Genomic DNA, 15,620 nt, shown 5'->3' with positions numbered 1-15,620 from the left:
GAGTCTGCCTGTTGCTGAATGGCCTCAGTCAGGAAGTGTTTGCTTCACTTCCTTTCTGAGCAGCGAGGAGCGATGCTGGAGAAGAAGAGCACCTAAAGGTATGTGAGGGAGCTGCATATATAGGGATGGGGCAGGCTGCATATCTAAAACTATAGAGAGGGGGGGCTGCATATAGAACACTATAGCAATGGGGCTGCATATAGAACACTATAGGGTGGGCTGCATGTAGAACACTATAGCAATGGGGCTGCATATAGAACACTATAGGGTGGGCTGCATGTAGAACACTATATTGAGGGGGGCTGCATATTGAACACTAGTCTAAGTGCCAAATGAAAATTCTTTTTAATACACTACAGTGGTAATTTTAGTTGTTCAAGTGATGTGCTTTATGCTTCAATAAATCGTAACTCATTTACCATATAAACTAATGCCAGATTCTGAGGGTTAGATGCAGTGCGCAAAGCAAGTGGCGCAGTACTGAGAATAAGAACAGTTGGAGTTTTTTAATTGTGAACCACAAGCTTTGAATGCGAAGCACAAACTGTAAACTTCAAATTTTAAACATTGTAGTGTTTGAGGTACCATTATTTAAATAGTGTTTAAAAAAATTCTAAATGCTACTTTTATCCTCAAATGTGACCGGTGAATCTGGAATGTGACCCTGAAACTTAAACAGCAAACCTAAAATATGTGCAGTGAATCTGGAATACAGTCGGCAAACGTGAACTGCAAATGGTGAACTTGAGCTGCAAATTACAAATTCAAATACGGGTCTTTTGATCATTGTATTGCAAACATGTTTTTGGCCATCGATCCAGTGAAATACGATGGAAATTCGAATTTGTTTTAAATTTTTGAGCATCTCTAGAACAGAATAGGAACATAGAAATCAGCTTGCTATATAAACTATGAAAATGTGCATAGATGTCATATACAGTAAACTGATGTAAATCTATATAATGTAAAAAAAAAATTGGAATGCAATATCAGCCAAATGATATCATGTATCATATGACACAAGACATATTATTTATGTATTTACTTATTTTTTTATTCATTATTGCAAATCCCCCTATTAATCTGCCATTATCATAGACATCATCATTATCATCATCAGCTATTTATATAGTGCTACTAATTCCGCAGCGCAGTACATGCATAGAATATGCTAGCACAGCATACACAAATCATATTAGTAAATTGTATTCGTCCACAATATATAAACTCCGCACTTCTGTGCACACAGCACCGACTAATGAATTTCTGTTAAGTCAAAAAACAATTTAAAAGTAGCTTTCTGTCCGCTGACATATTTCTGTGAAAATCCATTACACCATTTTCATTAAATCACCTGCCCTTGAGCTGTACACAATGCTACATCAGCATTTTTACCTTTCCAGCTATTCAAACACTGGGGGGTAAATGTAAGCGGATCCTTCAAATCGACAATATATATTTAAAACGGCAATTTTATTAAAGGCAAAACCCGGCAAGTTTTGCCTTTAATAAAATTGCTATTTTAAATATGGCCGTCACGCTGTATTTGACGGATCCGATTCTTAGTACATTTAGCCCCTGGATGCAAAACTCCACAGTCTCTACAAACCACAATCCAATAAAATAATTAAAATTCCAGCACTATAAACTGTGACCGCCACCTTGTGGCTCATTTCAATATTACATTTAGGAAATCCAACATCAGTATTTGAAATTACCAGGAAAGATATGTCTGATACAAATATCATGCATCTATCCATTGATGTCAACTATTTCTGGTGCTACATGGCACAGATTGCTATTTCATTTATTGACACCTGTTGCTTACAGGAGGTATTTTGCAGGAAGTTGATTTGCGTATACAGCAATTCACTGATGAGGATACTTTGCACTTTTTAAAAAAAAAAAAAAAAAATCCCAAGCACACTGCAGTGCTGTAGCTTGGCAAAAAAAAGTGCATGCTTAAATGAATGAGGCAGTAGTCTTAGCAAGCAGCAAGCACACCATGCATACTTGCCTACTCTACCGAAATTTCCAGGAGGCTCCCGAATTTCGGGGAGTCCTCCCGGACTCCTGGAAGAGTAGGCAAACCTCCCGGATGCTTTAAAATGCCGAAATTCATGGCATTGAATAGCAGGGGGCAGGGCTTAATTGCATCATTAAGCTCCACCCTTGATCAAACAATACCTTGAATTTCTGTACTTTTAGTGAGGGCAGGGCTATAGTGATGCAACAACGTCATCACGCCCCATCCTACCCTCTGTCACATGACCTCTACTCTGGGATCTCCTGGAGTATAGATTTAAAAAGTAGGTAAGTATGACACCATGTCCAGCTTCAATAAGGGCAACTAACTGTTGAAAAAGAAAATAAAACTAAGTTTTGTTCTTTGTCTTGATATACAGCATCTGTATTTGTAGTCCAAGCACCCCAGTGTTTGAGATGCAGGCAAAACTGACATGGAAAAGAACAACTTTGAGATTGTCATGATCACTTAGAAACTTTTTACGAACCAAGTGCAAATTTTGCTCGGCTACAGAAATAACAGTAGTGCAAATCATGTTACACAGTAATTCACCTATACACATCCCAACATTTTGAATCCCGAAAGCGTAAAACATGCAGATGCAAATATGTTTTGCCTGCAGGGCAAACACTGAAAACACACAGTGGTCAGATCTAGTTTTACACTGACTTTTAGAGTTGAGCTAAAAGTTATTTATGTTACAGGGTCAGTTTTTATTTTGCACATTACAAATAAACAGAATTCTCCAGCAGAAAAGAACCTACAGATCCATCTAGTCTGCCCTGTGTATGTGAGATTAGTTTGCCATTTTTTGTTTGCTTGTCTTTTTGTATCTTAATACTTTCTATATTAGTCTTAATCATGTGTTTTGTTGGGCCAAGTGGGGGATTTGCGATTTGCATATGCTGATGGCGGGTCAGGCAATTTATGCATCAACCTGCTGAATATCAGCTGCATCTAGATGTATGGTTGCATCTTCTTCATCTTCACCGCTTGATACATCTGTAAGGTCTTTCCAGGGTTTGAACCTAGGACCTCTGCAATTAGCCTCTAGGCTTCATGAAGATATGTACTATATGTAATGTGCCTATGATGACCATTTCATGCTCGTCGTATTTGCATGTGAACGGTTCCGGTATTATTTATGCAGCATTCGCACATTGCGAACGCTGGTTACAACTAATATTACTTTTCATACACCAAATAGCAACTACAGAGATGTCATAATAGAACCAGTTTATACAGGTCTAGAGGCGGGAGCCTGAGGAAAGGACACCAGGCCACACATAGAAAGATGACCCCCCACCTCAAGGAACAATGACCAGAGGAATCAACCAATGTGGCGTAGAGTACTTGAGAGGTCATTACCTATCGATCTATGAATGTGGACCTTAATTCTGTATCCTACTTAATTGAGAGGGACACCTGCACCAACGAGAGAGAACTTTGTACCATGTCTCCAACACAGAGAGGCTAGAGGAAATAACCATGATATATTGAAAAGCTTTGGCCCAAAATTGGTGAGAGGTAAGCATCCCCAGTTCTGTATCCCACACTCCCGCATAGCAGGTAGGTTGGGGAATAAATTGACGATGAGCAATTGGTAAATCGTCGATATAGTGTGTTTCGGTTCGGTGGAACCGCATCACAACTCTTCGAAGCTAGTCAAGTTTCAGCTCGCTCCCCCCATAACTGCCTTCGATTGTAAGTAGTGTCTAGCTTGCAGGTAAAGTCAGAACTCTGAAGCAGACAGACCCAATTTGTCCTGTAAAAGAGAAAAGGTGCGTACTCATCCATTGGCACCAACTGGCCACACCTGATTGCCTGATCTGTAGACCATTTACCTGTGTGAGTCCAGGTGGGAAGTCTGGATTAGCAATCAAGGGCATGAAGGCCAATAATGGGGACAAGATAAATTTCAATGTTTGCAAACTAGCCCAGTATTGAAACGTGGGACCAATAGTGGGGTGCAGAGTATGTGAAAATTTAGGCAACCAAGGAAGTACGGTTGCAGGAGTCCCCATCGCCTGTCCCTCAATATATACCCACTGCTTAGAGGGCACTGTTCTAATCCACTTCTTGACTCTATTGAGGAGTACAGCCTGATAGTATTTGGCAAAGTGAGGCAACTACAGGCCCGCTTGTGTTTTCCGCCTGTATCGAATATCATGGCGAAATCTGGGAGGCCTACCTGCCCAAACAAATCCACATACCAAATTTTGTAGATCTATAAAGTACTTGGAAGGGAATATGTATTATATGTATTGAAGAGGAATATGTATTAAGAGAGTTTGGAGAAGGTATAAAATCTGTGGTAAGATGTTCATTTTAATTATATTTATCCTCTTCAGCCAGGAGGAGCCCCGAGATCGCCAGTGTCCAAAATCTGCTCGGAACTTTGGAATGAATGTTATGAAATTAATTTTATATAAGGTGGAAAGGTCCCTTGGCAGCCACAACCCCAGATATTTAATGTACGAGGGATGCCCGATAAAGGGAAAGGAGCACCCAAGGCCCTCCAACATTGGTGGCAGAATAGAGAGATTTAGAGCAATAGATTTTGTGTAATTATTTTTAAAGTTAGACAGAGTCCCAAATATCTCAAATTAGATTAGGCAGCGATCAATGGATTAGTGACCATTGCTAATAGAACAGGTCATCAGCAAAAAGGACCAATTTGTGCCCCCACCCCATACACATCTGGGTTACTTATAATAGACCAGGTTAAAGCTTCTATGCAGAGAACAAATATCAATTGGGAAAGTGGGTAACCCTAGCATGTACCATTGTAGATAGAGAATGTGTCGGATAGAGAACCGTTAATCTTAATATGGGCTGTGGGATTTCTGTAAAGGGAGAGGATTCTGTAGAGACAGACTGGACACAGTCTCATGTGCCTCAGCAACCCCTTGAGGAATTGCCAGTCTACCCTGTCAAAAGCCTTTTCGGCATCAGTTGATAATAGAATATGGGAACGTCTTTCCTCTATCAAATGTATCAAGTCAACAGCCTTAGTGGTAGTGTCCCGAGCCTCACGGCCTGGAACAAAGCCGACTTGATCACTATGAATTAGACCTAGCAGGAAAGTTTTTAGGTGGTTGGCATTTTTGAGAAGAGTTTTAAATCAACATTTAACAGGGAGATTGGGCGATAGCTGGAGCACAGGGAGGGGTCTTTACTTTCCTTAGGGAGGATTGTAACATGTGCTTCAAATAATTGTCAGGATGAGCTTGATTTGTCAGAAATCTCATTCATGGGCCCCAGAAGAAGAGGGTTTAACACCTGGCCAAACATCTTATAATAGCCAATGGTCCACCCATCAGGTCCTGGGCTTTTGCCAGTCGGTGTAGTGGAGACAGCCTCCTGTCACTGCTTTCTATCACTGTACAGTGTGTAAATTGTTCACCTCTGGCTTTGGAAACTAGAGCGCTCTGATAGAAGCTTGTTGTTGGTGCCAAACGCCCAGGCATATGCATGCGATACTTTACCCTGTAATATATTTTGCAAATAAAACGCTTGTGCTTTGGAACCACAGTGATCACACCGAAGAATCTTTATTTCATACGATACATACAGATGTAACATACTTTTTTTCACACAAGTCTTCATTCTTTATGAAGTAAATGAAGTCAAAGCAATATGTTTAGATCTTGGAAATACAGTAAGGGCTTTAATTATAGGAGGTGGCCAAACTGACTAGTGATAAGTGCAGAAAAATATATTTTCTGTGCTGGTCAGTGTATTGGTAAAAATACAACAGTTGAGATAGCAATCAGTGTATTGCCTGAGTATGTGAACACCTATATGAGTAATGGCAATTACAGAAAACTGTGTGTTTTTGATGTATTACAATATTGAATTTAGTAATAACGGGACATTCTCCAATAGGTTGTGAGTCACTATATGGCAGGCTATGTAAGATGTAAAAGGGCGTACCTCACAAGCCTGAATGCCTTTTCTAAAAGATGGCCACTAAACTATTAGAAAGTTGCTAACTTGGGTATCTGGCCAGTTATGAGCAATGTGTTTCTTTCAAGATGAATAGACAGATATTGGCTGGAACATACAGTAATTTTATCAGATGGAATCTGTCTGCGTTTGTTGAATTTGATTGGATAGATCTGAACTCAGAGCACCAATTACCGTATTTCCCCATGTATAAGACGCACCTTTTTACCCCAAATTTTGGGTCTAAAAAAAAGGTGCGTCTTATACAATGCAAGTTCCACTTACCTAATTGAAGAAGTCGGCATCCGGTGTGAGGAGTCCCCGCTAATCAGCTCCAACAGCTCCAGCAGCTCCAGCGGTGTTCAGCGTGTCAGCCGTTACAAAAGGACCTTCAGGTCCTGCAGGCGCCTCCCACAGTGTCGGCGCTGTCAGTCACATGACTGACAGTTACGATGATCGCCGCTGCAGATTCCTCCGTGTTTCCCGTACAAAAGCTGCACAGTCTTGTTGACATTAGACAAGTCACGTAGACACGCTTGGGGCGTGTCTACGTGACTTGTCTCTTGTCAGCAAGACTGTGCAGTAGCGCTCATTGCCTTATTGCCTTATTGCCTTATTGCCTCACTGCCTCACTGCCTCACTGCCTCATTGCCTCACTGCCTCATTTTGGTGTGAATGTGTAAGCTGCTCTAGTGAATCACAAATTACAAGCTACAGTGTGCTCTGTGACAAATTGCAGGCTCCTCCATAGTGTGCTCTGTGACAAAAATTAGAAAGAGCCTTCTGATTCCTCCTGCTGCACATTGCATTTATGATAAATAAAACTTGAGTTCAATGACTTTATGTAATACATCTTTTTTTTCATTTTGGGCCCCAAAATTAAGGTGCGTCTTATACATGGGTGCGTCTTATACTTGGGGAAATACGGTACTTGTTCAGAAGGGAGAATCAGAAGGATGAAACTTGGGGAGAAATTTCCTAACTAAGGGCCTGATTCATTAAGGATCTTAAATGAAGAGGATCCTTATTTCAGTCTCCTGGACAAAACCATGTTTCAATGGAAGGGGTGCAAATGAGTGTTCTGTTTTGCACATAAGTTAAATACTGACTGTTTTTTCATGTAGCACACAAATACTTGATAGCTTATTTGTACACTGAAATTTAAAGTTGATATTTGTGTGCTACATGAAAAAACAGTCAGTATTTAACTTATGTGCAAAACAGAACACTCATTTGCACCCCTTGCATTGTACCATGGTTTTGTCCAGGAGACTGAAATAAGGATCCTCTTCATTTAAGATCCTTAATGAATCAAGCCCTAAATTAGGAAATTTCTCCCCTTTGGTTTAGTGAATCAGAAACTTTATGGGAGGATTTTCTGGCACTTTTCAAACTGCCAGATTTCAAAAGGTAAAACCGTAAAGAGCACCATTTTTCTAAGTGCCACATTACTATCGCCATTAGGAATTTTTTCCTGATAAGAATACATACAGATATATTTATGAAGCATCGGTTTCACAAACTGCCCAAAAACCCAGCAGAAAAAAATGCCTGTAAGAAGAGGTGGCTGTGAGAGGCGAGATCACTAAAACAGCAGCACTTCGGTATCATGGCCTGTGATGCCTATTATAAAGGACCCAAACCCCTTTGTAACTGTGGCTGCCGAAATATGGCCATTTTAGGCAATGTGGTGGATTGTTTGCTGCAGAAGATAGTCTAACCTGACTTACCTGTATTGGGGGAGAAGAGCAGGAGCGCCAGCGGCTGCACTGTACTTTACATGGGTAAAATACAAACTACAAAACCATAATAAACATTTAAATTTCCTTATTTTGTGGAAAGGATCATTTATGAGAAGTGTATTGTGGCCCCTGGCCAGGGCCGCCATCAGGGGGGTAGGGCCAGTACTGTTGTGAGGGGCCTGGACAGATTAGGGGGCCCGGGCAGACCTCTCCGTCTGTCTGGGCTCCCTGGACTGTCCGGGCCCCTCCATCTGACTGACCCTGCTGCCCCTTCTTTCCGCGATGCTGCAGCTCCACCTCCAAGGCACTGATAGCCTGGGAGCACGGCGCGGTAACGTCATCATCATGTATCAGTGACCAGGAGCTGCAGCATCGCGGAGGGAGGAGAAGGTAAGTTTATTAGGTATTTATTTTAAAGGAGAGTGGCGGATAGAAGAGGGGACATTAGCTGTGCCTGGAGGGGGGAGAGGGGTACATTAACTGTGGGTGTGGGGACATTAACTGTGATTGGGGGTGGTGGAGGGGGACATTAACTGTGATTGGGGGGGATGGGGACATTAACTGTGATTGGGGGGTGAGAGGGGAACATTAACTGTGATTGGGGGTGGAGAGGGGGACATTATCTGTGATTGGGGGAGGGAGAGGGGGACATTAACTGTGATTGGGGGGGACATTATCTGTGATTAGGGGGAGAGAGGGGGACATTTTCTTTAGGTGGAGGGAAACTTTTACTGTGATGAGGGAGTGGGGGGAATGTACTGTGATGAGGGATAGGGGGCGTATGTATGGCGAAGAGGGAGGGTGGCCCATGTATGGGGAGGGGGGCCCTGCCAGATTAATTGGTACTGAGCCCCACAGTTTCTGATGGCAGTCCTGCCCCTGGCTCTCTCACTGTTATCATGGTATATTTAGGGCAAAATAGATTGTCAGCTCTAACTGCAGTTATAGCATCGTTCACAGATGCATGGTATGTGGATGCACATAACAAATACATGTTATTGGTCTCTTTATAAGTATTTTCAAACTTCCAAACCCCATTAATATAGATTAAACCATAGTTAAATGAGATTGACTATAAATAGTTTATCTGCCCATTCCTCTGTTATATCTTCCAAACATTCTTCTGGCTGTTCCTGCCCTAACTGCTTCACTTCCTCCTCCACACTCTCGTCCTTTCTCTTTACATATCCTCCACAACACAAACCACTGAACACAGATAAATAGAAGGACAACACTCACACACAAAAAACACTGACAAAACTTAAACCAAAATAGACAGAAAACTATAAGACACTATTACTGCACTAGGAGCTTGATATTGAGTGGCACTGATTATTGTTCATTGATTGTTCTTAACAAAATGACCCAAAATGTATTTTTCTGTTTATTCCTATTCCTAGAGATCTGCACTGAGTTCCATAACTGCTGTAACAAGCATACTCCAACCAGTTACACAGATAAGCTTTGTATGGGTTATACCCTGGCTATGCAGTTTTGATTACAAACTATTTCATTCTTTTTACACTTTCATTCTTTTTCTGGATGGTTTTGCCCTTTCTTTCTTGCAATCTATATTGGGAAAGCTGAATATTGTGATCCAGGAAATACATGAAGATATTTTCTCCAAACATTGCGTTTAAGTATGATACTTTAATCTATTTCAATTGATTCCCATTGTTGCATACTACTAATCTATTGTGCTTTTATTTAATATATATGTAGTCACTGCACTGTGGGTTAACTTAGGGCACTTGGTGGGGAGAGGGGTTGTAAATATCATGGTTAGGAAAATCTCGCCTCATTCTCAAAAGCAGTGCCTCCACCAATATGGCATGGTCAACCAAGGGTGGCCTCAGGAAATCCCTGCCCAACTCTCTACAAATGGCTTGTGACAACCCACTCGCTCACACACAAGGATCAGCCTCTAGGCATGTTAATATAAGGCCGTGTAACCTAAAGGAAAGTAGTGGGCATCGTATAACAAATTTAATCTCTGATAAGAATGAAGTGTTTGAGGTCAATGTACCCATGAAATGAAAAAGTATACAAGAACAGAAATGCAATAATGTGCAAACATATTAACTGAACAATGGCATTGGATAATGACATCTAAATCATGCAACTCTCAATAAAAAAAACAGTAATAGCATTTGTGAATTAGCAGGTTCACAATGACAATACCTTTAAATGACACTGTTATAAACAGGGGTTATTTCTATGCTGTGTATGCAGTATCATGATAAAAGTTGCACTGTTTGATAAGATAAGGTGATGGCCATGAAATGCAGATGGCACAAAACAGGTGACATGGATGAGATGGAAAAACTGACACTTGCTGAGATTTTACTTTAATTAAAATGCTTTTAGAATCAGTTTTGCTAATTTTTTTATTAGGTACATTTGCAGAAATACATGGAGTTCCACAAGCTCCAACATGCCATATTAATTAATAGCTGCCAAGGCTTGCTGGGAATTGTAGATCCACAGGCATATTAAAGCCTTGATAAACTCATGATCTTGAACGTTCCCTGCAGAACCAAAGTCCAGAATTGCTAAGACATTAACAAATTTGAATTCCCAACAAAGTCTAACTGTATAGGTTTATATACATGAGAAGGTACTTGATCGACTAGATGTGTTTCTTCTGGCTTATCTCATCTAGATGCTGGCATTTTTATCGGATTCTAAGCTGGGTACACACTAAGAAAATTTGATGCAACATCTTTAACAATTTTTCCAAAAACAGAAAAAAAACCTTCTATCAGCAGCCAATTCATGTGTACACACTATACATGGTTTACACGATTTACCGTCAGATCTGTGCTCTTCATCTGTCATAACCATCGGCTGAAAAGATTGTGACTCTGCACACTCCACAGAGATCTATGGTCACTGCCCGTCCTGAGTACATACATAGATACACACTGCAGAATTGGAATGACATTGTTCCATCGTTGAACGACATTTTTAGTCCGGTTTAAAAAGCAAAGGAAACATATTCTTTCATCAAAGTGTATGGGACGGGTCCAAAAAGGGATGGGGATAGGGGAAACACAAGGATATTGGGTAAAACTGTATAAATGATTTGTCAATAATAACAGTATGATATTATGATGCTAGAGATATGCCCGTATCATTCAATATCTCTATAAATCTATATCATATAAATAATTGGTAGCATCGACATAAAACACAAATAAAATGCATGACATATCAAACTCATATAGTATATGGATTACTTCCTATAAGATAGTAATAGTCTTAAAAGAAACATATAATATGGTCATGCTGGGAAGTTGTCCAAAATGTTCAAAATTTCTGTGTAAATGAGGCAAGCCTATGTTGGGTTTGTTGTATATTTGCATCCATAAGAAATAAAGATGAGCGGACTCGGATTTCGGTAATCCGAGCCCACCCGAACAGTGCGGATCAGACGGGATCCGAGCACTGTTCGGGTACTTCTGGCCGCCAAATCAATCCAAAACGAGGCTATGACATCCAAGTCTCGCGTCGGATCTCGCGAGACTCGAATGTCATAAATTCCCGGCTCGTGGCCGCCATCTTCATTCTGCCTGCGATCGCTGAAGAGGGAGGTTGTTTGGGAGCCCCTGTCCTGCTTAGTTATTTTCAGTGGTTATTTGGGAGATCCTGTGCTCTGTCCTGCTGATCAGTTTAGTGGTGCTTTGTCCAGTGCTCTGTCCTGCTGAGTCCAGTGGTGCTTTGTCCAGTGCTCTGTCCTGCTGAGTCCAGTGGTGCTGTGTCCCATGCTCTGTCCTGCTGAGTCCAGTGGTGCTGTGTCCTGTGCTCTGTTCTGCTAAGGCCATTGTTATTTACAAATTATTAAAAAGTAAAAAGAAAGAAAAAAAAAATATAAAAAAAAAATACAAAAATAATTAAAGAAAAATATAAAAAAAAACTATAAAAAAAGTCTATAAAAATTTCTACTGCAATATATAAATAGGTTCACTGTTCCTGCAGTCAAGAAATATTAGTACTGCAATATATAAAAATACGTTCACTGTTGCTGCTGTACCAAAAAATAGGTACTGCTATTTCAAACTACGTTCACTGTTGCTGCTGTACCAAAAAATAGGTACTGCAATTTCAAACTACGTTCACTGTTGCTGCTGTACCAAAAAATAGGTACTGCTATTTCAAACTACGTTCACTGTTGCTGCTGTACCAAAAAATAGGTACTGCAATTTCAAACTACGTTCACTGTTGCTGCTGCACCAAAAAATAGGTACTGCAATTTCAAACTACGTTCACTGTTGCTGCTGTACCAAAAAATAGGTACTGCTATTTCAAACTACGTTCACTGTTGCTGCTGTACCAAAAAATAGGTAATGCTATTTCAAACTACGTTGACTGTTGCTGCTGTACCAAAAAATAGGTACTGAAATTTCAAACTACGTTCACTGTTGCTGCTGTACCAAAAAATAGGTACTGCTATTTCAAACTACATTCACTGTTGCTGCTGTACCAAAAAATAGGTACTGCAATTTCAAACTACGTTCACTGTTGCTGCTGTACCAAAAATTAGGTACTGCAATTTCAAACTACGTTCACTGTTGCTGCTGTACCAAAAATTAGGTACTTCTATTTCAAACTACGTTCACTGTTGCTGCTGTACCAAAAAATAGGTACTGCTGTATAACTCCAGTCCAGTGTTACTCTCCTGTGCCACAGATAATTTGTAAAGGCTTTGCCGAGTGTGCGTGGTTTAGGGGTACGCTCTCTTGTGCTGCATATAATGGAGTACCAAAATTTGGAGGATAAAGTAGGGAAAGATCAAGAACCACTTCCTCCTAATGCTGAAGCTGGTGCCACTAGTCATGACATAGACGATGAAATGCAGTCAACGTCGTCTGCCAAGGGCGACGCCCAATCTCCTAGTAGAGGGCATGTAAACTCCAAAAAGCAAAAGTTCACTAAAATTAGCAAAAAAAGAAAATTAAAAATCATCTGAGGAGAAACGTAAACTTGCCAATATGCCATTTACGACACGGAGTGGCAAGGAACGGCTTATGCCCTGTTCCGTGTTCATGACTAGTGGTTCAGCTTCACCCAAGGATCTAAGCCCTCCTCCTCCCCCCCTCTAAAAAATTTAAGAGACTTAAGCTGTCATCAACAACACAGCAAACAACTCTGCCTTCTAAAGAGATGGCATCACAAATCCCCAAGGCGAGACCAAGGGTGTTGGTGGTTGCGAAGCCTGACCTTCCCATCACTGTACAGGAAGAGGTGGCTCCTTCCACCATTTGCAGCACGCCCTCTGCATATGCTGGAAGGATCACCCACAGTCCAGTTACAGATTTGGCTAATGAAGGTGTCAATGTTGTACACCGGGAGGAGGATATTGATGTAGCTGGCGCTGAGGAGGAACTTGACGAGGAGGATGCTGATGTGGTTATCTTAAATGAGGCACCAGGGGGGGAAACAGTTGTTGTCCATGGGATAAAAAAGCCCATTGTCATGCCTAGTCAGAAGACCAAAAAATCCACCTCTTCGGTCTGGAGTTATTTTTATCCCAATCCAGACAACAAATGTATGGCCATATGTACCTTATGTAAAGCTCAAATAAGCAGGGGTAAGGATCTTGGCCACCTAGGGACATCCTCCCTTATACGGCACCTTAAGAACCTTCATAATTCAGTGTTTAGTTCAGGACCTGTGGCTATGACCGTCAGCAGTCCAGGGACACCTAAATCCCTTGGTCCTGTTGTATACACACCACCAACTCCCTCCTCGTCAACTTCCTCCATGATCTCCATCAGAGATAGTCCTGCAGGCCATGTCACCGGCATGACTGAGTCCTCTTCAATCCGGGATTCTTACGGAGGATCCTGCAGCGGTACGCCTACTACTGCCGCTGCTGCTGTTTCTGCTAGTAGTCAGTCATCTTCCCAGAGGGGAAGTCGTAAGAACGCTACGTCTTTCACCAAACAGTTGACCGTATAACAGTCGTTTGCCATGAGCACGAAGTACGACAGTAGTCACCCTATTGCAAAGCGGATAACTGCGGCTGTAACAGCTATGTTGGTGTTAGACGTGTGTCCGGTGTCCGCTATCAGTGGAGTGGGATTTAGACGGTTGATGGAGGTATTGTGTCCCCGGTACCAAATCCCGTCAAGATTCCTCTTCACTAGGCAGGCGATACCCGGGATGTACAGAGAAGTACGAAAAAGTGTCCTCAGTGCTCTGAAAAATGCGGTTGTACCCACTGTCCACTTAACCACGGACATGTGGACAAGTGGTTCAGGGCAAACTAAGGACTATATGACTGTGACAGCCCACTGGGTAGATGCATCGCCTTCCGCAGCAGCTGCATCAGTAGCAGCATCTCCACAACGGCTGCTCGTTCCAAGGCAGGCAACGTTGTGTATCACCGGTTTTAATAAGAGGCACAACGCTGACAACCTCTTAGAGAAACTGAGGGAAATAATCTCGCAGTAGCTTACCCCACTTAGACTCTCCTGGGGATTTGTGGTGTCAGACAACGCCAGTAACATTGTGCGGGCATTACATATGGGCAATTTTCAGCACGTCCCATGTTTTGCCCACACCATAAATTTGGTGGTGCAGCATTACCTGAAGAGTGACAGGGGTGTGCAGGAGATACTTGCGATGGCACGCAAAATTGCTGGACACTTTCGGCATTCTGCCAGTGCCTACCGCAGACTCGAGTAACATCAAAAAAGGCTGAACCTGCCCTGCCATCACCTCAAACAAGAGGTTGTGACGCGCTGGAACTCCACCCTCTATATGCTGCAGAGGATGGAGGAGCAGCAAAAGGCCATTCAAGCCTACACAGCCACCTACGACATAGGCAAAGGAGTGGGGATGCGCCTGAGTCAAGCGCAGTGGAGACTGATTTCCGTGTTGTGCAAGGTTCTCCAGCCGTTTGAACTTGCCACACGAGAAGTCAGTTCCGACACTGCCAGCTTGAGTCAGGTCATTCCCCTGATCAGGCTGTTGCAGAAGCAGCTGGAGAAAGTGAGGGAGGAGCTGGTAAAGCATTGCGATTCAACAAAGCATGTAGCTCTTGTGGATGAAGCCCTTCGTACGCTTTGCCAGGATCCGAGGGTGGTCAGTCTTTTAAAGTCAGAGGAATACATTCTGGCCACCGTGCTGGATCCTCGGTTTAAAGCATATGTTGTGTCTCTGTTTCCGGCAGACACAAGTCTACAGCGGTGCAAAGACCTGCTGGTCAGGAGATTGTCCTCTGAAGAGGACTATGACATGCCAACAGCTCCTCCTTCATTTTATTCAACACCTGTGGCTGCGAGGAAAAAGCTCAGTTTTCCTAAAAGACATGCTGGCGGGGATGCTGAGAACATCTGGTCCGGACTGAAGGACCTGCCAACCATTGCAGACATGTCTACTGTCGCTGCATTGGATGCTGTCACTATTGAAAAAATGGTGGAGGATTACTTTGCTGACACCATCCAAGTAGATATGTCAGACAGTCCTTATTTTTACTGGCAGGAAAAAAAGGCAGTTTGGAAGCCCCTGTACAAACTGGCTATATTTTACCTTAGTTGTCCCCCCTCCAGTGTGTACTCGGAAAGAGTTTTTAGTGCAGCGGGGAACCTGGTCAGTGAGCGGCGAAGGAGGTTGCTTCCACAAAACGTTGAAAAAATGATGTTCATAAAAATGAATTATCAATTCTTCAATCAAGAACAGCACTGGCCTCCAGAGACTACAGAGGGACCTGTGGTTGTGGAGTCCAGCGGGGACGAATTGATAATGTGTGAGGATGAGGAAGGATGAGGATGAGGACGACATCTTGCCTCAGTAGAGCCAGTTTAGTTTGTACAGGGAGAGATGAATAGCTGTTTTTGTGTGGGGGCCCAAACAAACCAATCATTTCAGCCACAGTTTTGTAGGCCCTGTCGCTGAAA

The sequence above is a fragment of the Mixophyes fleayi genome, chromosome 1 (genome assembly GCF_038048845.1).
Source record: "Mixophyes fleayi isolate aMixFle1 chromosome 1, aMixFle1.hap1, whole genome shotgun sequence".
NCBI classification, from domain to species: domain Eukaryota; kingdom Metazoa; phylum Chordata; class Amphibia; order Anura; family Limnodynastidae; genus Mixophyes; species Mixophyes fleayi.
The sequence above is the reverse complement of the archived record's forward strand: the minus strand, read 5'-3'. Positions refer to the sequence as shown.